Source organism: Bos grunniens, chromosome 1 (assembly GCF_055505025.1).
Source record: "Bos grunniens cultivar Pamir isolate PY7600 chromosome 1, Bosgru_T2T1.0, whole genome shotgun sequence".
Taxonomy (NCBI): domain Eukaryota; kingdom Metazoa; phylum Chordata; class Mammalia; order Artiodactyla; family Bovidae; genus Bos; species Bos grunniens.
The window spans coordinates 39,408,365-39,433,687 of NC_141165.1; the positions used below are offsets into that span (position 1 = coordinate 39,408,365).

Below are 25,323 nucleotides of genomic sequence, written 5' to 3' on the forward strand. Positions count from 1 at the left end.
ACATAGAAGGCGTGGCTCTCCCGCTGAGTTTTCCATCCTACCTGAGAGACGAGCACAAGTGAAGATAACTGAATGCAGCATAAAGCAAAGTACAGGTAGGTGGCTGCCATGCCTGCAAGGATTCTGGGAAGGAAGACCCCCATGGGTGTGAAGGGTAAAGGGGCTTCATAGGGGAAGCATTGAGTTGGGGGCTTTGTGGAGCAATGGGAGGGTGCTCCCTGCAGGTGAGACAGAGAGCAAGGGAAGGAGTGTGCATGGGGTATAGTTTGCAGGCTGTCCTGGGGCTGGCGGTTGAGGATTGCCGTGCTCTGCCCCCATCACCACTTCCCACTGTTGCTTTACATCAGTCCTCACTGAAACTCCTTAGTGAAGTATCACTACGGGTGAAGAACTGTGCCTTAGAGATTTTAGGAAGCTGCTCATGCCGTCTCCTAGCAGACCATTCAGGCAAGGCAACCAAGTGATCCGGTCCTCAGGGACCAAGGAGGAAGGAGGGAACCTCTGTATCTGCAGCTATGACATTAGACAGGGAGAGTTTGCAGGGTCAAGGTGGAGACACAGGAGCAAACTGGCCTTGAATGCAAGAGCACCTGAGGCCATCGACAGAAATCTACATTGAAGTGAAGAGGCTCACGGGCCAAGCTCACCAGAATCAGGGCAGAAGGTCAAGAGTGGCCCAACACAGCATTGGAGATAGGCAGCCCTACCTACAGCCAGACACCTCCACACTCCTGGAGGCAGGCGTGTGTGAATCAGGAAGTTCTGGATGCCACACATATTTGTAAAAAATTAACTAGCATTCAAGTATTTTAATATTATTATACAAAACACTATATAATGTTATTTTTAAGCAACATGCACCTCAGCCTGCCTCATTCCATACCTGACCCCCAGAGCATGAGGAGACATTCTGGCACCTGTGACAAACAGCAGGAGATGTTCTCCTCCAAATCAATTTTATAATTCATGACATGGCTCACAGATGGGCATTATTAACAGTGCACACCATCTGGCGACTTCCCACTTTAAACCATTACTCTTGCTAAATAGATGTTAAGCTTTCAAAACCATTATTTACAATTTTGGGGTTCTCTAAATCTCAGTGCCTTAGGTTCAAGCCTTCTCTCATGCCTGACCCCTGGACCACCCCTCCTCGAGCTAGTAGGGGTGTGATTTGGACATGGGGTGAGGGTATGTTGTGTCCTTATGTTGGAATGAAAACAGCTAAGGGATTAATGGCTTGTTTCTTAGGTTCATGGAAGAATGTAAAAGTAGGAATGCCACGGCATCCAAGAGGCAATGTCCAAACAGTACAGATCCTTCATGTGATGGGATGAGTCCCCTTTGGGGACCCAGGAGGGACAAGAGACTCATGGAATCAAAGCAAGCTAAAGGCAAAGGAGAAAAGGAAAGATATATCCATCTGAATGCAGCATTCCAAAGAATAGCATGGAGAGATAAGAAAGCCTTTCTCAGGCATCAATGGAAAGAAATAGAGGAAAACAATAGGGTGGGAAAGACTAGAGATCTCTTCAAGAAAATTAGAGATACCAAGGGAACATTTCATGCAAAGATGGGCATCATATGAACCTAACAGAAGCAGAGGATATTAAGAAGAGGTGGCAAGAATACACAGAAGAACTATACAAAAAAGATCTTGATCCAGATAACCATGATGCTGTGATCACTCATCTAGAGCCAGACATCCTGGAATGTGAAGTCAAGTGGGCCTTAAAAAGCATCACTACGAGCAAAGCTAGTGGAAGTGACAGAATTCCAGCTGAGCTATTTCAAATCCTATAAGATGATGCTGTGAAAGTGCTGCACTCAATATGCCAGCAAATTTGGAAAACTCAGCAGTGGTTATAGGACTGGAAAAGGTCAGTTTTCATTCCAATCTGAAAGAAAGGCAATGCCAAAGAATGTTAAAACTATCACACAGGTGCACTCATCTCACATGCTAGCAAAGTAATGCTCAAAATTCTCCAAGGCTGGCTTTAACAGTATGTGAACCGTGACCTTCCAGATGTTCAAGCTGGATTTAGAAAAGGCAGAGAAACCAGAGATCAAATTGCCAACATCTGGTGGATCATAGAGAAAGCAACAGAGTTCCAGAAAAACATATATTTCTGCTTTATTGACTAGGTCAAAGCCTCTGACCATGTGGATCACAACAAACTGGAAAATTCTTAAAGAGATGGGAATACCAGACCACCTTACCTGCCTCCTGAGAAAACTGTATGCAGGTCAAGAAGCAACAGTTAGAACCAGACATGGAACAATGGACTAGTTCGAATTGGGAAAGGAGTATATCAAGGCTGTATATTGTCACTCTGCTTATTTGACTTACATGTGGAGAACATCATGAGAAATGCTGGAATGGATGAACCACAAGCTGGAATCAAGACTGCCAGGAGAAATATCAATAACCTCAGATATGCAGATGACACCACCCTTATGGCAAAAAGCAAAGAGAAACTAGAGTCTCTTGATGAAAGTGAAAGAGGAGAGTGAAAAGGTGGGCTTAAAAGTCAACATTCAAAAAAGATCATGACATCCGGTGCCATCACTTCATGGCAAATAGATGGGAAAATAATGGAAACAATGACAGACTTTATTTTCTTGGGCTCTAAAATCACTGCAGATGGTGACTACAGCCTTGAAATTAAGATACTTGCCCCTTGGATGAAAAGCTATGACCAACCTAGACAGCATATTAAAAAGCAGAAATATTACTTTACTGACCAAGGTCCATCTAGTCAAAGCTGTAGTTTTTCCAGCAGTCTTGTATGGATGTGAAAGTTGGACCATAAAGAAAGCTGAGTGCAGAAGAATTGATGCTTTTGAACTCTGGTGTTGGCGAAGACTCTTGAGAGTCCCTTGGACTGCAAGGAGATCCAACCAGTCCATTCTGAAGGAGATCAGCCCTGGGATTTCTTTGGAAGGAATGATGCTAAAGCTGAAACTCCAGTACTTTGGCCACCTCTTGCGAAGAGTTTACTCATTGGAAAAGACTCTGATGCTGGGAGGGATTGGGGGCAGGAGGAAAAGAGAACAACAGAGGATGAGATGGTTGGATGGCATCACCGACTTGATGGACGTGAGTTTGAGTGAACTCCGGGAGATGGTGATGGATAGGGAGGCCTGGCATGCTGCGATTCATGGGGTCGCAAAGAGTCGGACACGACTGAGTGACTGAACTGAACTGAACTAGTAAGTTCCCCATCATTTCAGTTAGAAAACAAAATTCACCTCCAGAAGGTTCAAATTCAGAGATGTTAATAAAGGGACCACTCACAGATGGGTGGGTAGGGTTAAGGGGATTAAAAGGGGGGATGTGGAAGCCCCAGAGACTAGCAACAGCCGAAGAAGGAAAGGTTCTTACTGAAGTCCAGTGAGAGCTGGGGCTAAGTGTGTTCTAGACACTGCACCAAAGTGGGGAGACCTCAGAGAAGAAATCTGTCCATCTTTCTCTCTTACCATCCTCAGATCCCTGCTGGTGCCTCCCATTGGCCAAATCCAAGAGGAAGTTAACCATCAAGGGGAACTAGATGATGAAGGCTGTGGAGGACAGACTCTGAAAGGAACACAGTAGAGAAAGGAAAATGAGTTCATGTTTGTTTGGGTTGGAGTCAGACCCAGAAAACAATCAACATAGCACCACCCTAGACCCCCAAGCACCCCCTCTCCCCAACAACTATTATTCATGGTTTTTTATTTTTATTTTTTTGTGGAAAGGCAAGCTTAATTTCAAGGCAACATGAAAAGAGCAGTCAGGGGTCCACCACCACAAACTGGTAGGAGGGAGAAACAGTCACACGTCCATTTGGCAGTGTCTCAGTGGAAAGTCTCAGCAATTTCTGCTGATCGCCCAATACCTGCTCAGTTTCCTCTTCAGATTGAAACTAAAAAGGTTGACTTGAAGATGCCCATTATATCTCTGTTATCCAAACACACTTATTTCAGGATGAAGGACACTTGGAGTCAACTTAATTGAGGGAATCCACTTAATTATTAAATATTTATACTGAGAATATGGTTAAGTTAGTAGCTTTCTTCACATTTTCACATTTTTAGAAGAGCCACAGAGGTTCCATTCACATTCTAAGCAGTTGAGTTGGCAAAAATCCATTTCATAGGAAATAGATCACATTCAATTACTCCTCACAACAGCCAACTGGAAGACTATTCCATTGCTTTTGAAGCACTGGTTGGGTTGGCATCTGCGATGGTAGCCAAATAAATGAGATTTCTGTGTAACACATGCTGGTACTGGACGCACTCATTCACCCGGCCTTTGTTCTGATATTCCACGATACAGCGGATCAGCTGGTCATTCTCCTCCAGGAGCCGCTGGATGGTCTCCTGATTGACTTCTGCCTTCCCTCTCAGCCAGTCCGGTACGTAGGCCACCGACATCCCGGGAAGCCAGGGTGGAACTCGGCCTCAGGCCCGGCAGATCCCCTGATCTAGACTGGAGTGGACCTACAGCTCCCTATTCATGGTTTTTTATAACCATCTAGAAATAGTCTATGTATATACAAGCTGCAAATGTAATATATGCCAACTTACTTTATACATAAATAGTAGTGAACCCTTCCCTTGCTTCCCCTTGCTTTTTAGTCTTAGATTGGGACTATTCTAGTATCCATGGGACTGCCTTGTTCTTGGAGACCAGAAGTCCTAAAAGTGTGGTCCCCAGACAGGCAGCAACAGCATCACTTGGGAACTTGTTAGAAATGCAAGTAAGTCAGAAACTCTGGGAATGAGACTCAGCAATGTGTCTTAACAAGCCCTGTGGAGCATTTTGATGCACATTACAGTTCCGGAACCAGAGTTCTAGACTTTCTGAATGAGCCTAGCCTCATCTGGTCAAAGCTTTGGCTGCTTCCAGGTCAATGTAGCTGAGTAATTGGTGGACAGAGAACCACATTATCAGGCTCTCAGGGCCATGTCTTTCCACTATATCTGAGAGTAAGAAAAACAAAAGCACTAAGTGTTGAATCAGTATCTGATATCAACTCTCTGTACAAACCAGAACCCCAAAACAGCACGGAAAGGAGACTCACTCTCTTCCTCCTGACACAGCCTCCTTTCTCTCTTTTTGTATATTTAGTTCTTTGGATGCAGGCACTGTGTTTTAATATGTTTGGTTGAATATGTGATGCAATACAAGATAAATATAATCATGGAGCGGCACAATCACATGCTTAGGGTTGGCATTTGCTTGGAATCCACAACAATGAGACTCACTATTCATCCCAGTCCCTCAGGGCACTGACTCCCTCAGGAAGGTCTTGCCAGGCATTTCTCAGCTGTTGGTTAATGTGGCTCAAACACAGCATATATGTCAATGAACAGTCCACACAGAAGATGGACATCTTGTCCTTTGGAAGCTTGCAAACCAGCCTGAGGTTTGGGAGGCGCTTTTTAGCATTGTGAACCTAAGACCCTCAGGGTACCTTGGCTCCCCCATCTACAGAATGGCAGTGATAGAAATGGCAGCCACTATGGAGAACAGTATCAGTTCAGTTCAGTCGCTCAGTCGTGTCCGACTCTTTGCGACCCCATGAATCACAGCACACCAGGCCTCCCCATCCATCACCAGCTCCCGGAGTTCACTCAAACTCACATCCATTGAGTCGGTGATGCCATCCAGCCATCTCATCCTCTGTCGTCCCCTTCTCCTCCTGCCCCCAATCCCTCCCAGCATCAGAGTCTTTTCCAATGAGTCAACTCCTCACATGAGGTGGCCAAAGTACTGGAGTTTCAGCTTTAGCATCAGTCCTTCCAAAGAACACCCAGGGCTGATCTCCTTTAGAATGAAATGGTTGGGGAGAACAGTATGGCGGTTCCTTAAAAAACTAAAAATTGAGCTACCATAGATCCAGCAATCCCATTCGTAGGCAAAGGATGCAGGCACTCCAGTGTTCATTGCAGCACTATTTACTACAGCTAGCACACGGAAGCAACCTAATGTCATCAACAGAGGCATGGATAAAAAAGATGTGGTACGTATATACAATAGGATATTACTCAGCCATAAAAAAGAATGAAATGACAGACCTAGAGATTATCATACTATGTGAAATAAGTCAACAGAGAAAGACAAATATTGTATAATACTGCTAATATGTGGAATCCAGAAAAATGATACAGATGAACTTATTTGCAAAGCAGGAATAGAGTCACAGATGTAGAGAACAAACTTACAGTTACCAAGAGGGGAAGGAAGAGGACCAATTGGGAAATTGAGATTGACATATATACACTGCTGCTGTTACTGCTAAGTCACTTCAGTCGTGTCCAACTCTGTGTGACCCCATAGACGGTAGCCCACCAGGCTCCCCCATCCCTGGGATTCTCCAGGCAAGAACACTGGAGTGGGTTGCCATTTCCTTCTCTAATGCATGAAAGTTAAAAGTGAAAGTGAAGTCGCTCAGTCGTGTCTGACCCTCATCGACCCCATAAACTGCAGCCTTCCAGGCTCCTCCATCCATGGGATTTTCCAGGCAAGAGTACTGGAGTGGGGTGCCATTGCCTTCTCCGGGATAAATGTATACATATAACTGAATTCACTTTGCTGTATATTAGAAACTAACACAACATTATAAGGCAATTATATGCCAATAAAAATTAATTTTTTTAAAAAGGAAAGAAATGGCAGGGCCACTGGCTTGCACAATTCCCTGGAGCATCATTCAGGCACAGTATGATGTGAGTAGTGCTCCATGGAGGGTGAGAGTTGAATGAATGAATAGACAAGAGTTTCTTCTGGTTCCTGCTTCTGGGCTGAGCAATTCCACTTTGCGGCAGAAAGCCATGATGGAAAGCATACTTTGAGTCAGGCAGTGTGGAATTGAGTCCAGCCTCCCTTTCTTTCTTAAATGAGGCAAGCTCATTCAACTAGAAGTGCCCCTTTGATGTATCACCTAGAGGCATGCACGCAATAAACATTTGTTGAAAAACTGAATGTATCTTTATGACTACTAGTTTCTCACTCAGTATAATGGGGTCAATAATATAATTTATCTCATAGGGATAAACTCAGATTAGTTGAGATTTAAATATTCGAACAAATGTTTTGAAAGATCTGGCGCAATGGAAGGAATTCACTATGTGCCATTATAGTCCATGTACCAGGGAGTGATTTAAACACATTGCAAAGATTCCGAACCTGGGATAGCATGTCCTGAGTCAGTTTCCAGAAATAGAACTATTCTAGATTATTCATGATTAAATTTTCATTTCTATAAGGAACTAGAGAAGCAAAGAAAAGAAAAACATTTATAACAGTGGGAGCATGATCCTGGCTGTATATTAGATTCACATGTGCTCATACTAAGCTGCTTCAGTCATGTCCGACTCTGTGACCCCATGGACTGTAGCCCACCAGACTCCTCTGTCCATGGGATTCTCCAGGCAAGAATACTGGAAAAGGTTGTTATTTCCCTCTCCAGGGGATCTCCAGACCCAGGGACCAAACCCACATCTCTTACATCTCCTGCATTGGCAGGTGGGTTCTTTACCACTAGCACCACCTGGGAAGCCCAGATTCACATGGGGAGCTTCTAAAAATTGACAAGTCAAATCCTGGGTCACGGGTCTTGAGTATGGGTATTTTTAAAAACTGCACCCTATGAGTCTAAGGTGTAACCACAAGGGAGAACTCTGACTTATGGACACCTATTACATGCCAAGTGTGTTAGATGTTAGACAAATAGCATCTCCTTCAGCCCTCACAACAACTCTCCATATTAGGTATTGTATGCCTATTTCACAGATGAGGAAATCAAGGATCAGAGGCTCAAGAAAAATCACCAGGGTCACAACCAGTGTGACAGATCCCAGCGTGGAAACCTAATCTGGAACCATCTGACTCTGAGGCCAGTGCTCTGAATTTCACTCCTTTGCACTCCATCTGAAAGGATCCTGTAAGAAGGGCACCACAAGAGGGCATTGGGCCATGAAGAAGGAAACAAGGAAATGACCCAGGGACCAACTGAAGTTTGGTCACTAGGACAAGTCATAGCAGTATTACCAGAACAGAAAGGTGAAGTCCAGAACGCTCCACGTTATTTCCAACTACTCCCTCTTTGGGCTGAGGCTGGGCTTGTGGTGGGCTCACCATATGCCTGTGCTCTCCCACGTGGCAAAGGGTCATTTACAGCAGAAAATATGGGAGTTGTTTTCCTTTCCAAATAAGTGATGTTTCTTGGTAAAATGCCAAGGAAATTCCTAAAAGTGTCAGAAATGGAGTTTCTAAGTGTATTTTTAGCAAAGAATGATTGGTTTTGTGGCAGTAATTGACAGCTTCCTAAGTGAACCAAATCCAAAATGTTACAAAATGTCAGAGTTTGCATCCAAGACAAACTAGCCCTCTTGTAGATCTGTAATTGTGACATGGGCTCAATTCTCTTTGGGTCTAGATGTTGAGTTTTTACTGGGAATACCACCATCCCATAACTGACTATAAATGTGAAACTCTGAGCTTGGATGGAGACAAACAAAATGTTTCTGTTCTTCTACGAAAGAATTATATTTCACCTCCATAAAACTATCTTCCAAAGCAATTGGGTATCACAGGAGAGGGTAAATAGCACATCTTTTGGTTATGAATTCAGTTTGTCTGGTTCTCTTGGGCCCAAGCCAACAACTGGATGATCAAATAAGAGATCTCAGGGAATAAAATCTCAGATGGTCAAATAAGGGACCTTAGGGAATAAAATCTCTGTACAGCTAACTTCATAATCATATTAGCAGTTTGGACTACCCATAGTTCTTACAAGCTACCATTAAATTATTGGGAAGTGATCTAAATTTCTGAGTTTCCTCATTTGTAAATGAAGGGGGATGAGGTAGGACTTGATATTCAGAGAACTTTCAAGGCCAGAAATTTCATGCTTCTCTGGAACTCTACTGATTGAACTGAATCTTTAGGTCAGAATTAAAAATTCCATGCTTCTCTGAAACCAACCACAAGCTCAGTTTCAGCCCAAAGGGGAACGAGTCAAAATAATGTTTCCTTTTTTTTTTTTTTTTTGAGAAAATAAGTTATTTTTATTTATCAAAAGAATAGTTCAATAGAACCATTTCCCCCAATTTTTTTTTGACTCTTTACATGACAGTGATTTTGTAATGTAACTTTCTATATGGGGAATATAAAGGTAATTAAGCCTCCACTCTACCAAGGGTGATGGAGATGGAAATGGCAACCCACTCCAATATCCTTGCCTGGGAAATCCCACAGGCAGAAGGAGACTGGTGGGCTATAGCCCATGGGATCACAGAGAGTTGGACATGACTGGCTGACAAACATAGACATGCTATCATGGGGCATAGATTTTTTTTTTTTTTAAGAAGCAAATAGAAGCAAAATTTTTTATATTATACTAAGAGTAGTAAATGATCAAGAGGAAGGCATACATTTCAGATAAAAGTAAGAAATGGATTCTTGGACAGCTTCAGTTCAGTTCAGTCACTCAGTCATGTCCAACTCTTTGTGACCCCATGGTCTGCAGCATGCCAGGCCTCTCTGTCCATCACCAACTCCTGGAGCTTGCTCAATTCATGTCCATCGAGTCGGTGATGCCATCCAAACATCTCATCCTCTGTCATCCCCTTCTCCTCCTGCCTTCAATCTTTCCCAGCATCAGGGTCTTTTCAAATGAGTCAGTTCTTCACATCAGGTGGACAAAATATGGGAACTTCAGCTTCAGCATCAGTCCTTCCAATGAATATTCAGGACTGATTTCCTTTAGGATGGACTGGTTGGATCTCCTTGCAGTCCAAGGGACTCTCAAGAGTCTTCTCCAACACCACAGTTCCAAAGCATCAGTTCTTCTGCACTCAGCTTTCTTTAAGATCCAACTCTCACATCCATACAAGACTACTGAAAAAGCTATAGCTTTGACTAGACGGTCGGTAAAGTAATATTTCTGCTTTTTAATATGCTGTCTAGGTTGGTCATAGCTTTTCGTCCAAGGGACAAGTATCTTAATTTCAAGACTGCAGTCACCATCTGCAGTGATTTTAGAGCCCAATAAAATAAAGTCTGTCATTGTTTCCATTGTTTCCCCATCTATTTGCCATGAAGTGATGGCACCGGATGCCATGATCTTTGTTTTTTGAATGTTGACTTTCAAGCCAACTTTTTCACTCTCCTCTTTCACTTTCATCAAGAGGCTCTTTAGTTCCTCTTTGCTTTTTGCCATAAGAGTGGTGTCATCTGCATATCTGAGGTTATTGATATTTCTCCTGGCAATCTTGATTCCAGCTTGTGCTTCATCCAGTCCAGCATTTCTCATGATGTTCTCTGCATGTAAGTCAAATAAGCAGAGTGACAATATACAGCCTTGATGTACTCCTTTCCCAATTTGGAACCAGTCTGTTGTTCCATGTCCAGTTCTAACTGTTCCTTCCTGATCTGCATAAAGATTTCCCAGGAGGCAGGAAAGGTGGTTCAGTAAGCTTAAACATGGACAGCTTAAACATGAAATTAATGAAAAGTAAAATGTCTGACCACATGGAAAAAGATTTAAACTCCTTGCCAATTTGACACAAAACACTGACATCAACTAAGATAAAAACTAAACATATACCATTATAACCTGGGCATCAGCAACAAACTAGTTAGTAGGGGTTATTAATTTAAAGAGTATTTAAGATTAGTCATGATCCAAGAAAACCTGGGGCTTCCCAAATAGCTTAGTGTAAAAGAATCCCACCTGCCAATGCAGGAGATGGAGGTTAGATCCCTGGGTCAGGAAGATCCTGTAGAGAAGAAAATGGCAACCCACTCCAGTATTCTTGCCTTGGAAATCCCATGGACAGAAGAGCCTGCTGGGCTACAGTCCATGGGGTTACAAAAGAGTTGGACACAAAATTAGCAACTAAACAACAAGAAAACTTGAAATGTTCTGTAATTTTACAGCATGTATGAAAGAAATTTGGGAGAGAAATTCAAAAATTTGATAATAATCCTAAAAATTTACTTGATATTATCATTTACAAGGTATAAAACTTAAAGAAAAATTTTCAAGCCATCTAAATACAATAATGCTTATTAAACTGACTAAGGTCCAAAGTATGGCTTTAAATGTAATATTGAGCATTAGAAACAACAGAGACTTCAGAGCCAGCCAGACATGCACACAAACCTAGGATGTTCTGTCACTTTTCTGTGAACCATCCCTTTGAGACTCGGGTTTCTCCTCAATGAAATGGAAATAAGCTCTAGTTACATCAGAGTTATCATGGGGATTAAAGAGAGACTATAAACATAAGTAGTATAGTAGTGCATGGTAGGTGTCCTTATTGTTACTATGATCAATGAGATGGACTGACTTCCTCAATCACCTAGATTCTCCCTCTGCTGTGTACTACTTAGGTTTTGAAGATGAGCAGTTATGTTGAGAAAGTGAGACTGTAATTAGGATGTAACAGAGGTTTCTTATATAGGTGGTGGTTTGGGAAAGTGATAACTGGGAAAATGTTGAGGAAGATTGAAGATAAAAAAGTAATTTAGAATAACACATCTACGTTGAATGTATGCCTCTCGCTGATGTTTCAGGGGCTAATAACACCCCTTCCTTCCTCTTCTGAATTTGGAACCAAGAGGTAGACACAAAGTTACACAGATGGAGATCAAAGTGAGACTTCACTCTTCATAAATAAAGTTGGCTTGGAGAACAGAGTTTAAGTGTGTGACACATGGATCCTAACACCTCACCTAATTTAAGATTGCACAGATTCCTTGGAAGGGCTGTACCACCTTGGGTCATCCCACAGGACTACTTTTCTAAGCTCACCTGTTGAGTTGCAGAGTCAGCCTCCCTCTGTAGTTGGGAGCACAGGGCTGAGTTCCTTCTCCAAAATGATAAAATTTGGGAAGTCTGTTCAGGTAAGTCTGTTAGCCCAGGGAGGAAAGAGTGAGGGACAAAAAGAAGCTCCTGGAAGGGAAATTCTCAAACTTTCCCTCTTCCCCTCCTCCTGGAAAATGGAATGGTTAATCTCTTCCTTCTATGGAAACCTACAGGGGTGTGGGGAGGATGTGGTCCCCCGCCAACTAACATTCTTACCTTGGATCTGCTTGCTCTGTGCTTGCCTGGAACTGTTGGAATGTTTTATCAAATGAGAACAAAAGAGAATTTTATTCCCTGCTTTTTATTCCTTTCTGTTGATCTTGGGTATGAGAATTGTATTGGGAAAGATTTACACACAGAAAGACATAATGATTGATAGATAGAGACTTGACTACTACAGTGGATATATTGGTTATCTATTGTTGTATAACAAATTACTCCAAACACAGTGACTTAAAACAACAATAAATATTATCTCACATAGTTTCTGTTCCAGTCAAGAGTTCAAGAGTGGCTTAAGTAGATGGTTCTGGCTCAGGATCTGTCATGAGATCGTAGTTAAAATGCTGCCTGGGGCTGCGGTCTCTTTAAGCTAAACTGGAGCTGGAAATCCACTTCTGAGATGAGTCCCTCACGTAGCTGTTGGTAGGAGCCTTAGTTCTTTGCCACATGGATCTCCCTTAGGGCTACTTGAGTGTACTTTTGACATGGCAGCTGGCTTCCCCCAGCATGAGTGATCTAGCAGACAGCAAAGCAGAAGGTGCAATGCCTTTTATGATCTATCTCTGGAAGTTGCACTTTATCATTTCTGCAATGTTTTATTATTATACAGTCAGCCTTTTTCAAGTGTGAGGAGCCATACAGGTGCATGAAGACTGGGTTGTTGTTGTTGTTTAGTTGCTAAGTCATGTCTGGCTCTTTGAGACCTCATGGACTATAGCCCACAATGCTCCTCTGTCCATGGAATTTCCCAGGCAAGGATACTGGAATGGGTTGCCATTTCCTTCTCCAGGAGATCTTCCCAACCCAGGGATCGAATCCAGGTCTCTTGCATTGCAGATGGATTCTTTACCATCTGAGCCACCAGGAAAAGCCCATACCTGCCACAACTAGTTGTCAAATAAAAGGGGAAACTTCTCTGTAGAGGGAAGCTGAAACCCACTATGTGCAGTACCCTCTGGAAGTACCTTGTAACTGTGAAATCAGCAGGTGAGCTTATACCATTCATATGGGAAAAGGATGAGGGTTGATTTGAGGGGCTCCACTGTGAGGCTAGAGTTCCCAACCATGCCCTTTCTGAGGCCTCTTCCTTTTTCTGGGGCTACCTGCCCCTACTGAGCCATTACCTGGAGGTCCCTGAAGGCCATCTGCTTTGGGGAGTGTGACTAGGACTAGGCAGGAAGCTGTGTTTCCCAGCTTCATCACACTGGGCTTTCTCAAGCTGGGGAAGGGAGCTGGGTGACAAGGCCTGTGTGTGGTGTGGGTGTGGAGTGGGTGAGTGGGCACTGAAAGGACACCTGCAGCTGGGCTGGGGAGCTCTGGTTCCCCTCCCCTTTGCTTATGCCCTACAACTGTGGCAAGAAGACCAAGCCTCTAAGAATGTGTAGTATTTCCCAGAGAGACAAGATAATGAGTATTTTTCTTAGCTTATCCAGGAAGTTAACAAAGAATACATTCTTAATTGCTTTTAGAAGCATTTATCCAATTGAGTGTAACTAGTAATTTCAGAAAGTGCCCAGTAATATGAATGTTACAGCACACTTGGAGGGCTTCGCTCCGAATGCTCCAAGCATTTCCTCAGTTAGGCTTTGAGGATGATGCTGGCATTTGCCTCTGGAAGCTAATCTGAATTCCTGTGGACTCTGTGTCCAGCCTTCATTGCCCTTCAGTTTTCTAAGGCGAGGACCCAGTGGTTTACTGTCTTTCATCTGTAGGTCGTTTCAGTCACCATACAATGTGATTTCTAAAAGCCTTGGTAGGAAGTTAAGAGTCACACAGAAGTCACTTTAATGGCAAACCTCCCTTTCCTCCACCCTCACAAAGCCCAGAGTCGAGGAGATGCCTGTTTGGCTTTAAGACTGCTCAGATAAACACTGTCTGAGCTTTGCCACTTTATCCGCGATATAACCTGGGGGAAATGATGTAAATTTCTCCACTTTAGATTACTCATCTGTAACATGAAGGAGTGATAGTACCAATTTGCAGGGGTTATGAGAATGAAGTGAAATATTGCGTGTAAAGCATTTAGCTCAGGCCTGATCCACGGCACACATTCAGTACTTCTCAGTAGTGATTATTCCGTGACTTGAGGTTCCCAGTTTTCTAAAAATTATTTACAAACTTATGGTTGCCAATGGGGAAAGCAGTGGGGAAGGATAAATTAGGAGTTTGGGATTAACATACTGTGTGTATGTGCATGTGTGTTAGTCACTCAGTCATGTCTGACTCTGTGACTCCATAGACTGTAGTCCAACAGGCTCCTCTGTCTATGGAATTCTCCAGGCAAGAATACTGAAATGGATAGCCATTCCCTTCTCTAGCAAATGTATACACGCTACTCGGTGTAAAATAGGTAACCAACAGGGACCAACAAGGACCTACTGTATAGCACAGGGAACTATACTCAATATTTTGTAATAACCTATAAGGGTTAGGAAAGAATCCAAAAAAGAATAGGAAGTTCTGGCCACAGCAATCAGAGCAGAAAAAGAAATAAAAGGAATCCAGATTGGAAAAGAAGTAAAACTCTCACTCTTTGCAGATGACATGATCCTCTACAGAGAAAACCTTAAGGACTCCACCAGAAAATTACTAGAGCTAATCAATGAATATAGTAAAGTTGCAGGATATAAAATCAACACACAGAAATCCCTTGCATTCCTATACATTAATAATGAGAAAACAGAAAGAGAACTTAAGGAAACAATTCCACTCACCATTGCAATGAAAAGAATAAAATACTTACTTTGCCAACAAAGGTCCAGCTAGTCAAGGCTATGGTTTTTCCAGTGGTCATGTATGGATGTGAGAGTTGGACTGTGAAGAAAGCTAAATACCAAAGAATTGATGCTTTTGAACTGTGGTGTTGGAGAAGACTCTTGAGAGTCCCTCGGACTGCAAGGAGATCCAACCAGTCCATTCTGAAGATCAGCCCTCGGTGTTCTTTGGAAGGAATGATGCTAAAGCTGAAACTCCAGTACTTTGGCCACCTCATGCAAAGAGTTGACTCAATGGAAAAGACTCTGATGCTGGGAGGGATTGGGGGCAGGAGGAGAAGGGGATGACAGGGGATGAGATGGCTGGATGGCATCACCGAACCGATGGACGTGAGTCTGAGTGAACTCTGGGAGTTGGTGATGGACAGGGAGGCCTGGCGTGCTGCAATGCATGGGGTTGCAAAGAGTCGGACACGACTGAGTAACTGAACTGAACTGAACTGAAAGAAACAAAAGACCTATATATAGAAAACTATAAAACACTGGTGAAAGAAATCAAAGAGGACACAAATAGATGGAGAAATATACTGTGTTCATGGATCGGAAGAATCAATATAATGAAAATGAGTATACTACCCAAAGCAATCTACAGATTTAATACAATCCCTATCAAGCTACCAATGGTATTTTTCACAAAACTAGAACAAATAATTTCACAATTTGTATGGAAAACAAAAAACCTCGAATAGCCAAAGCAATCTTGAGAAAGAAGAATGGAACTGGAGGAATCAACCTGCCTAACTTCAGGCTCTACTACAAAGCCACAGTCATCAAGACAGTATGGTACTGGCACAAAGACAGAAATATAGATCAATGGAACAAAATAGAAAGCCCAGAGATAAATCCACGCACCATGGACACCTTATCTTCGACAAAGGAGGCAAGAATATACAATGGAGAAAAGATAATCTCTTTAACAAGTGGTGCTGGGAAAACTGGTCAACCACCTGTAAAAGAATGAAACTAGAACACTTTCTAACACCATACACAAAAAGAAACTCAAAATGGATTAAAGATCTAAACATAAGACCAGAAACTATAAAACTCCTAGAGGAAAACAGGCAAAACACTCTCTGACATAAATCACAGCAGGATCCTCTATGACCCACCTCCCAGAATATTGGAAATAAAAGCAAAAATAAACAAATGGGACCTAAAAGCTTTTGCACAACAAAGGAAACTATAAGCAAGGTAAAAAGACAGCCTTCAGAATGGGAGAAAATAATAGCAAATGAAGCAACGGACAAAGAATTAATCTCAAAAATATATAAGCAACTACTGCAGCTCAATTCCAGAAAAATAAATGACCCAATCAAAAAATGGGGAAAAAAACTAAGTAGACATTTCTCCAAAGAAGACATACAGATGGCTAACAAACACATGAAAAGATGCTCAACATCACTCATTATCAGAGAAATGCAAATCAAAACCACAATGAGGTACCATTTCACGTCAGTCAGAATGGCTGCGTTCCAAAAGTCTACAGGCAATACACGCTGGAGAGGGTGTGGAGAAAAGGAAACCCTGTTACACTGATGGTGGGAATGCAAACTAGTACAGCCACTATGGAGAACAGTGTGGAGATTCCTTAAAAAACTGGAAATAGAACTGCCACATGACCCAGCAACCCCACTGCTGGGCACACAAACTGAGAAAACCAGAATTGAAAGAGACACATGTACCCCAATGTTCATCACAGCACTGTTTATAATAGCCAGGACATGGAAGCAACCCAGATGTCCATCAGCAGACAAATGTATAAGAAAGCTGTGGTACATATACACAATGGAATATTACTCAGCCATTAAAAAGAATACATTTGAATCAGTACTAATGAGGTGGATGAAACTGGAGCCTATTATACAGAGTGAAGTAAGCCAGGAAGAAAAACACCAATACAGTATACTAACGTATATATATGGGATTTAGAAAGATGGTAATGATAACCCTGTATGCGAGACAGCAAAAGAGACACAGATGTATGGAACAGTCTTTTGGACTCTGGGAGAGGGCGAGGGTGGGATGGTTTGGGAGAATGGCATTGAAACATGTATAATATCGTATGTGAAATGAATCACCAGTTCAGGTTCGATGCATGATACAGGGTGCTCGGGGCTGGTACACTGGGATGACCCAGAGGGATGGGATGGGGAGGGAGATGGGAGGGCAGTTCAGGATGGGGAACACATGTACACCTGTGGTGGAATCATGTCAATGTATGGCAAAACCAATACAATACTGTAAAGTAATTAGCCTCCAATTAAAATAAATAAATTTATATTAAAAAATAAAGACAATCAACTAAACAGAAAATTAACAAGGGAAAAAAACAAAAAAACAAAAAAACATGTATCTATAAAGCTCACTAAAGCAAAGCACAGTAAAATGAGGTATGGCAATAAAAGGCGTTAAATTTATCAAATAAAAAAAAAAATAAAGTGCTGAAAAATTAAAGCTGTCAAAAAAAAAAAAAAAAAAAAACAAAGTAGGGGCAGTATTCTTTAACAATGACAATATCATAAAAAACAAAGAAAGGCTGTAAAAGTGTTCCAGATTAAAAGAGACTTTATCAACATGACAATGAAATGCAATATCTGATCCTGGACTAGATCTTGTACTAGAAGGAAAAAGTGCTAAAAAGGACACTGAGGGTCAGTTAACAGTATTAGAATACAGACAGTAGATTTAATAAAAGTATTTTATCCATGTTAAATTACTGAAGTTGACAACTGTACTATTACAGTTATTAACCGAATATCCCTATTCTTAGGAAATTCAGAAATATGTACTGAAGTATGTGGGATACTTCATGGGAATAAAAACCATGATATCTGCAGCAGGCCTTCCAAGAGTTTAGAAAAAAACTTTTTGGGTGGGGAGCAGACAAATAATAAAGAAATGGGGTGAAATGATAAGAACAAGTGAAAAATCTGGGCAGAGGTTATATGGATATTATTTGTATTATTTTTGGAACTTTTCTTTAAGCTTGACATCAAAAATTAAAAATGTGCAAAAAAAAAAAAAAAAGAAAGCACAGCAGAGACAAAAAAAAAATATATCAGCATACACAAAAGTAGAGAGATAGTATAATGAACCCCCATATATCATTACCAAGTTTCAGTGATTGTAAACATTTTGTCCATCTTATTTCATGCACCCTCCTTGCCTAAATCTGGAAAATCTTAAACCAAAATCCAAGATATCATATCATTCACCTGTAAATACTCCAGAATACATCTCTAATAGATAATGACTGTTAAAAATGCCAGTCACAACACACACAAAAAAATAAATAAATAAAAGCTAACCAAAAATTAAAAAAAAAAAAAATAAAGACACACATGAAAAATCTAAAAAATATATATATATTCATATACATATAACAAGTTGCTGTATTATACACCTGAAACTAAAACATTATAAGTCAACTATACCACAATTAAAAGAAGAAAAAAGTAGTAATGCAAAATAATTCTTGTTTATAGACATGTAAATTAAATCCAATAGAGGTTTAACTGGTTTCTGTTACCCACTGTGGAAAACATCAGTTTTGCCTTTATTTGCATATTCATTTTGTTATTCCTGGTCTATAAATCTGTTCTTCCTTTGAACTGTGGTAACATCTTACCAATTCTCTCTTTAACAGCAAGGTATATACAATCTTTAAACTGTGTTCACTTAAAAAAAAAAAAGATCAAATCTTCGGAAATAAAGAATGACTGTATCTCAGTGAACTCCGGGAGTTGGTGATGGACAGGGAGGCCTGGCGTGCTGCGATTCATGGGGTCGCCAAGAGTCGGACACGACTGAGCGACTGATCTGATCTAATCTGATGCCTTTCAATGTCATATTGGATAAGTGTCCAATGGGCCTGACTAAGGGTCATGTGACATTGTAGAGAAGGAACTTAGGACCACAGCGGACAATTGATTAGGGCCCTATTTCCCAAAAGTTTGATGTTAAAATTAAGTTACGTGTAATTTTTGTCTAAGAGAAAAATCTTTTTTGTCCAGTGGAATGGGTATCCACAGAAGCTATAGTTGTACTACTTTGGGTTTAGTTTTGTATCTAATTTAGCTATTTGATTTCAGCATCCTGTTTCTTACTGACCATTACATCCATCTCAATGTATCCTCCATTTAACCAGTTTTACCATCCTGTTGGTTCTCTTATTAATTAGATAGATAGATCACACACACACATACTATATCATTGAGTAGGAGAGTCATATGTTTCACCTTTTTGAAAATTATATTTTGAAATCAATTAATTCATCTTTTTACTTCAGTTGCCAGAGATGGGTTATTTTGACTGCAACCACAATAATATTAACTAAAAGATATATATTTGCATTATCACAGTTATACTGTCTTTTATTTCAACATCCCTATCAGTCTCTTGGCACCTAGGTGCCTCAACCTACCCTGAGGTATTCTCAAGGAAAACAATTCCCAAATGTACTTGAATATTAAATTCTTACCTTCCTTTTAAGACAGTTGGTGTTTTATTAATATTTTCACTCTGATACAGGAAATTGTTACTAAAGAAAATACTGACTGCAATTACTTTTTTTTTTAATTTTATTTTATTTTTAAACTTTACATAATTGTATTAGTTTTGCCAAATATCAAAATGAATCCGCCACAGGTGCAATTACTTTTAAAAGGTGAGACTTTGGGCAATTTTCTTTTTCTGTTTCTTACTTTACTATTGTCCATATTTTCTGAATCAATGATGTGCTTTGGTCATAATGGAAAGGAAAAAAAAATCTTAACTTAAAAAAAAATATGTATCTACCAAACTCCTAGTGGTGAGTAGAACTCAGCAAGGACACAGTGTTCAGCAATTCATTGCTCCTGCATTTGACACTGCTGCTAAGTCGTGTCAGTCATGTTTGACTCTGTGCGACCCCATAGACAGCAGCCCACCAGGCTCCCCCGTCCCTGGGATTCTCCAGGCAAGAACACTGGAGTGGGTTGCCATTTCCTTCTCCAGTGCATGACAGTGAAAAGTGAAAGTGAAGTCGCTCAGTCGTGTCCGACTCTTAGCGACCCCATGGACTACAGCCTACCAGGCTCCTCCATCCATGGAATTTTCCAGGCGAGAGTACTGGAGTGGGTTGCCATAGAAAGGTATAAATGTAGCTATGAAATAGGACAGAATACAAGTGCAGATTGAGAAAGAACATGTTGTGCTGACAGGGAAAGGCTGGGGAGGGGGTGGTACAGAAAGAACCATGTTGGAGCACTTGCATTTGATAACCTCATTAATAGCTAATAGTATTTAATGTGCATTTGTTACATGAAAAGCATCCTCCTGAAGCCTTCACATGCATCTCATTTAACTCTCTTCATTTTAAAAATTGTGTTAAAATATAATATTTACCATCTTAACCATTTCAATTGTACAGTTCAGCAGTGTTAAGTATATCTTTCATTGTTTTGAAACAGATATCCAGAACTTTTTCATCTTGCAAATCTGAAACTCCATTCTCAGTTCAGTCACTCAATTGTGTTTGATTCTTGCGACCCCATGAATCGCAGCATGCCAGGCCTCTCTGTCCATCACCAACTTCCAGAGTTCACCCAAACTCATGTACATCAAGTCGGTGATGCCATCCAGCCATCTCATCCTCCGTCATCCCCTTCTCCTCCAGCCCACAATCCTTCCCAGCATCGGAGTCTTTTCCAATGAGTCAACTCTTTGCATGATATGGCCAAAGTATTGGAGTTTCAGCCTCAGCATCAGTCCTTCCAATGAACACCCAGGACTGATATCCTTTAGAATGGACTGGTTGGATCTCCTTGCAGTCCAAGGGACTCTCAAGAGTCTTCTCCAACACCACAGTTCAAAAGCATCAATTCTTCAGTGCTCAGCTTTCTTCACAGTCCAACTCTCACATCCATTATGACCACTGGAAAAACAATAGCCTTGACTAGACAGACCTTTGTTGGCAAAATAATATCTCTGCTTTTGAATATGCTATCTAGGTTGGTCATAACTTTCCTTCCAAAGAGTAAGCATCTTTTAATTTCATGGCTGCAATCACCATCTGCAGTGGTTTTGGAGCCCCCCAAAATAAAGTCTGACACTGTTTCCACTGTTTCCCCATCTATTTCCCATGAAGTGATGGGACCAGATGCCATGATCTTCGTTTTCTGAATGTTGAGCTTTGAAACAACTTTTTCACTCTCCAAGAGGCTTTCACTTTCATCAAGAGGCTTTTGAGTTCCTCTTTACTTTCTGCCATAAGAGTGGTGTCATCTGCATGTCTGAGGTTATTGATATTTCTCCCGGAAATCTTGAGTCCAGCTTGTGCTTCTTCCAGCCCAGCGTTTCTCATGATGTACTCTGCATAGAAGTTAAATAACCAGGGCGACAATATACAGCCTTGACAGACTCCTTTTCCTATTAGGAACCAGTCTGTTGTTCCACGTCCAGTTCTAACTGTTGCTTCCTGACCTGCATATAGGTTTCTCAAGAGGCAGGTCAGGTGGTCTGGTATTCACATCTCTTGAAGAATTTTCCATAGTTTATTGTGATTCACACAGTCAAAGGCTTTGGCATAGTCAATAAAGCAGAAATAGATCTTTTCTGGAACTCTCTTACTTTTTTGATGATCCAGCAGATGTTGGCAATTTGATCTCTGGTTCCTCTGCCTTTTCTAAAACCAGCTTGAACATCTGGAAGTTCACAGTTCACGTATTGCTGAAGCCTGGCTTGGAGAATGTCGAGCATTACTTTACTAGCGTGTGAGATGAGTGCAATTGTGCGGTAGTTTGAGCCTTCTTTGGTATTGCCTTTCTTTGGGATTGGAATGAAAACTTACCTTTTCCAGTCCTGTGACCACTGCTGAGTTTTACCCAATTAAGTAACACGTTGTCTTTTCCCACTGCCCCCAGGCAGTAATAACCACCATTTTATTTTGTTTCCATAAATTTCACTATTTTAAGATATTTTAAGATATAAGTGGAATTATACAGTATTTGTATTTTTGTGACTGGCATGTTTCACTTAGCAGAGTATTCTCAAGATTCATCCATTCTGTAGCATGTGACATGACTTCCTTCCTTTTTAAAGTTGAATAATATGCCATTATATGTATATAACATATATACATATCTGTCGAGGGACCTTTGGTTTGCTTCCACCTCTTGGCTATTGTGAAGAGTGCTTCTATGAATGTGAGTGTGAAAATCTCTCTTCAAGAGTCCATTTTCAGTTTTTGATGTATACCCAGAAGTAGGATAGCTAGATCACATGGTAGTATTATTTTTAACTTTTTGAAGCCTCCATACTGTTTTCCATAGTTGCTGCACCATTTTGCAACCCCACCAACAGTCTACAAGTGTTCCAATGGGTCCACATGAGGATCAACACTTCCTTTTTCTTGTTTTTCTCCCTTCCTTCCTCCCTCCCTCCTTTCATACAGTACCTGTCCTAGTGGGTGTGAGGTGACATCTCACTGTGGCTTTGGTTTGCATTTCTCTGATAATGATAAATACTAAGCATCTTTCCATATGCTTGCTGACCATTTAACAACTATTCAAGTTCTTTACATGTTTTAAAAACAGGCTATCTGATGTTTTGTTGCTGAGCTGTAGGAGGTCTTTATATATTCTGGATACTAACTCCTAATCAGGAGTTAATGTGACCTGCAAATACTTTCTTCCATTCTTCAGGTTGCCGTTTCACTATGTTGATCATGTCCTCTGACACATAAAAGTTTTAAAATTTGAGGTAGTCCCATTTGTCTATTTTTCCTTTTGTTCCCTGTGCTTTTTGTGTCATAGTCAAGAAATCACTGCCAATCCAATGTCATGAAAACTTCCTCCTATGATTTTTCCTCAGTTACAGCTTTAGGTCTTATATTGACTTAGTTTTTCTGTATCATGTAAGATAAAGGTCCAGTTTCACTATTTTGCATGTGAACATCCAGTTTTTCCAACAATATTTGCTGAAGAGACTGTCCTTTCCCCATTGGGAAGAGGACACCTTTTGGCATTATTGTCAAAAGTCATTTGACCATGTATGCAAAGGTTTATTTCCTAGCTGTCTGCTCTATTCTATTAGTCTATTTGTCTGTCTTTATGCCAGTTCCAAACTATTTGATTACTGTAGCTTCATAATACATTTCAAAATCAGGAAACGTGAGTCCTTCAACTTGGTTCTTCTTTCTCAAAATTTTTTGACTATTTGGGATCCCTTGAGATTACATATGAATTTTAGGATGAGTTTATTTCTACAAAATATGTAGCTGAAATTTTGACAGGGATTATGTTGAATCTGTAGATTGCTTTGGGTGATGTGGCCATCTTAAAATATTGTTTCCAATCAATGAACATGGGATATCTTTCCATTTGTTTGTGTCTTTAATTTTTTCAGAAATATTCTTTAATTTTCAATGTATTTCACCTCCTTGGTTAAGTTTATTCCTAAGTATTTTATTCTTTCTGATGCTATTATGAACAGAATTTTCTTTAGTAATTGTTAGTGTACAGACACACAACTGATTTTTGTGTCTTGATTCTGTATCCTTCAACTTTGACAAATTTGTTCATTAGTTCTAACAGTTTGTGTATGTGTGTGTGTGTAAAATGTTTAGGGCTTTGTACAAGTTAGATCATGTCATCTGTAAAGAGATTATTTTATTTCCTCCTTTTTAATTTAGATGCCTTTTATTTCTCTTCCTTGCCTTAGTGCTCTGACTGATGCTCTTCATTTTGAAAGTGAAAGTCTCTAAGTCGTGTCTGACTCTTTGTGACCCCATAGACTATACAGTCCATGGAATTCTCCAGGTCAGAATACTGGAGTGGGTAGCCGTTCCCTTCTCCAGGAATCTTCCCAACTCAGGGATTGAACCCAGGTCTCCCGCGTTGCAGGCGGATTCCTTACCAGCTGAGTCACTAGGGAAGCCCTCATTTTAGAGACTAAAAAAATAAGGAGTTAGGCAATGTCTTACTACTGAAAATATTTAAGATCTTCATTTCCCAAGATTCTTGTTTTTCGTGTTTTATGCCCACACTTAATCCCAATGGGATGAGCAAGAAAGCTGTCTTTTACCTAGTAAGGGTCAGAGTCCTCTCTGGTCCTAAATCCTCTTTGGTGGAGGACTTAGGTCAAGAAGATAGAACTTTACTAAAGTTCTACAGAGAACCAAGTTTGCTCATGCTGAAAAACAAATTATTTCTACCATTTTCTAAGGTCTTATCTTATGTCCTTATCTCCTCTTTAGAGGAGTTGTTCTTTTAAAATAAGTAATCTTTAAAAGTATACTTCCTCATATTTCTACACATATCTCCCCTCACCAATTATGATTTTTAAAAACTGTCTTAAATGGTGTAATGCCCAGCCAATGCTAATAATTTTTTTATGGATTCCAGTAGTCATTTCAACCACATATACTGTATATGAAGTTATACAGCACTGCATGCTATCATTTTACAGATAAGGCAATTGTGGCCCAGGATATTTTTGTATCTTACTCAAAGTCATAGAGCTTGCAAGTGATGGTGCCAGATTTTGAACCCTGCAGCCCAGGTCCTGAGTGTCTGCTTGCAGCAAATGGCCCCATTTCTAGCCTAAGCCTTGCTCTTAATTTTAGGCGATCTAAAACATGAATTTTCAGAGAATATATCATCAGGATGTAGATGTTTAAGTTGCTGGAATTTCCTTCTATTTGGTGGTTCTTCAGAGAGGCATACTTATATGTCTAGAAGTCAATTGGTTTTGAAACAAGAACAAACCCCTTGATATCCATATGGAGATTCGCGTCCTCCCTACACTTTAAATTAACCTTATTGATGGATTTCCTGCCAAGCTTAGTTTCATTTATTATGCATGTTCCTTTTAGTAGGTGGAAGAAAAAAAAAAACATGTGCGAATTATCCTCTAAATAAAGCAATATATAAACCAGGCTTATAAATTTTCTAAAGTTTATTTTTATTTGCCTAGCTCTTCTGTACTTTTTGGGAGATAAATGTTTACTTAATAAAAGGAAAAGTGATGTCTTAAAATAAGGATATCTTAGTAGTAAACAACCAGGAGTGGATCTTTTCTTTTTCATTCATCATTGTCAGCTGAAGACATTCTCAGTCAGCAGCTAGGGTTGAAATTTATGGCGTCAAGATGGGTGAGCCACTTCACTGTTTCTTTCTGAGCTTAAAGAAATTTCAGCCTGAAATTCCACCCTTTCTGGACTTTAAAATGTGACAACAGATACATGTATTATAGGAGTTGGACCTAAGACTTACTGCAGGACTGCAAGTCAGAATCAGTATTCCCTAGAGGTGATGTGGGGAATGAGTACTCATGGGGTATTTATCTTGGGATGAAAAAATATGGATCAAGGAAGGGGGAATAAGGGAAAGTTACTTCTTTTAATTTATGTTTTCTTGATATTACCCAAGACAGTCAGACAATGCAGTTTGTCTGGAATACTCTTGGCTTTTTTGATGATCTGG

At 40.5% G+C, this 25,323-nt stretch overlaps 1 long non-coding RNA gene and 1 pseudogene across 26 annotated transcripts in view; both read right to left on the minus strand.

Moving 5' to 3' along the window:
* The window catches only part of LOC147379297 (uncharacterized), a 119,825-nt gene that overhangs the window by 67,201 nt on the left and 27,301 nt on the right, over window positions 1-25,323 (minus strand). For 16 of the 26 annotated variants that reach the window (XR_015159930.1, XR_015159617.1, XR_015159744.1 and 13 more), the window contains one exon: window positions 3,481-3,577. The exons of the other annotated variants lie outside the window; for them this stretch is intronic. This is a non-coding gene — a long non-coding RNA (uncharacterized LOC147379297). The remainder of the gene's footprint in view (window positions 1-3,480; window positions 3,578-25,323) is intronic. 26 annotated transcript variants of the gene reach the window in all.
* On the minus strand, window positions 3,990-4,480 carry LOC147379299 (SS18-like protein 2 pseudogene; annotated as a pseudogene).